Source organism: Capsicum annuum, unplaced genomic scaffold, assembly GCF_002878395.1.
Source record: "Capsicum annuum cultivar UCD-10X-F1 unplaced genomic scaffold, UCD10Xv1.1 ctg18317, whole genome shotgun sequence".
In the NCBI taxonomy this organism is placed as follows: Eukaryota; Viridiplantae; Streptophyta; class Magnoliopsida; order Solanales; family Solanaceae; genus Capsicum; species Capsicum annuum.
This window is the reverse complement of record NW_025824064.1, coordinates 1-1,942: the sequence shown is the minus strand read 5'-3', so window position 1 is coordinate 1,942 and position 1,942 is coordinate 1. Positions and strand designations below refer to the sequence as shown.

Below are 1,942 nucleotides of genomic sequence, written 5' to 3'. Positions count from 1 at the left end.
TAACAAAGCCACCAATCCCAGTGGCACCAATTAGAAATAAAATAGAAGACTGCATTATTATCGATCCTAAAGATTACAAGGCCACTGGTTATTCTGACGTACCAATATTGTGCAGCATACTGAAGCAATGATGGAGGAAATTGATAGGATGGTAAGCTTATATGATCTATATATCTTGGTTATGAATATAATTCTTGTGGATTTTCATTGATGTGTTAAATCTTTGATTCAGGATGAGGAAACTGAGATGAAAGATGCAGAAGATTGGTCAATTATGGACACAGACAGTTCTAATAAAAAGAACGAACTCACTGTAGCGGAATACATTGATGACATCTATGCTTACTACAAGAAGGCTGAGGTAGAGATGTTATCTCCGCTCTCTCTATTTGTTTGTTAGAAGTTTTTTTTAATTTTTAACTTGTACATGCTCATTACCCCACTATGTGGGAATACACCGGGTTTGTTGTTGTTGTTGTACATGATCATTAGGATTATGGCGTGTATAGTTAGCAAAAGTCCCATATTTTTCAATTGATTATCTAATTCTTTTGGATAGGATCTCATTAAGCTTAATAGATTGCCAAATTACTCACAAAAGCTAGTCTAATTTTAACATGGACTGCAATTTTTAGTCAGTAAAATAATAGGTGCAGAACATGGGATATATAGACAGACGGAGGGTATACTTGGGTTGTTTCTATTGTGATGTTATTCTATCAAGGATAATTACTGTTTCAATTTTAATTGAAAATCTGGAAAGAAATGGAGGTGTATTTTTACCCATTTCCTTTAATGTCATTTTTAATTGCAGATCGTTGGCTGCATCCCTTTAAACTATATGGAACAATAATTTGATATCAATAAGAGGATGAGAGGCATCTTTATTGACTGACTGATTGAGGTATATAGTGTTTGCTGTTGCATGTCATTTCTGAATTTTATGAAAAAGAATGTGATAATTTTAGGTATCATTTAACATCTAATCCAATTTATAGGTTCACTACGAGTTTAAACTGATGGTGAAGACCTTGTATTTGACTATGAATCTTATCAATAGATTCCTGGCAGTTCAGTCAGTGATTAGGAAAAAACTTCAGCTTGTTGGAATAACAACTTTGCTTCTTGCGTTCAAGTATGAAGAGGTTTTTGTACCTGTAGTGGAGGATCTAATTTTGATCTCTGACAAGGCTTATGCCAGAAAAAAAGTGCTTGAAATGGTTAGTTTAAAGATTAAAATCTTACATTATCAGGACTTGTATCTCCATTTTGTTCTTCTTCGCTAAATAATTTCAATCGTTTTCTTATCCACAGTAGAAGTTGATGGTTAATGCCTTACAGTTCAACATGACCGTACCTATAACTTATGCGTTTATGCAGCAATTCCTTAAAGCCACTCAGTCTGATAAGAAGGTCAGTTAAACATCTTCATCACATGAAGAAGTAACGCAACAATCTAAATCATTACTCATACAACTTTTTGTCATTGTTTAAATCAGGTAGAGATCGTGTCTTTCTTTTTTATCGAGTTATGTCTGGTTGAATACGAAATGCTTAGATTTCCATCATCAATGTTTGCTGCTGCAACTACTTTACTGCTCAGTGCACTCTCGGTGTCTCCAGGGAGTGGAACACAACCTGTGAGAAGCATAGCAGCTACGACAAGAATCAAATTTTGTAAGTATATTTTTTTTAAAGATACTTGTAAATGTACATTCCTTTATCGAATAGACAAAGATGTGTAATTGTGTGCCTTATTTTCTACGACAGGAAATGCTCGAAATTAATGGTTTCTTTCCATCAGAAGACAGCAGTTGGGAAGCTTACTGGCATGCACCAAAAGTATAGCACGTTTAAATATGGCAATGCTGCAAGATATGAACCAACTTCTTTTCTGTTAGAAGCCTGGTTCTAGGATAAGAAGAACACATGAGGGGGAACA

At 34.7% G+C, this 1,942-nt stretch overlaps 1 pseudogene; it reads left to right on the top strand.

Annotated features, from left to right (window-relative positions):
* The first annotated feature begins 130 nt into the window (after positions 1–130).
* On the top strand, positions 131–1,901 carry LOC124890467 (annotated as a pseudogene).
* The last annotated feature ends 41 nt before the right edge of the window (positions 1,902–1,942 follow it).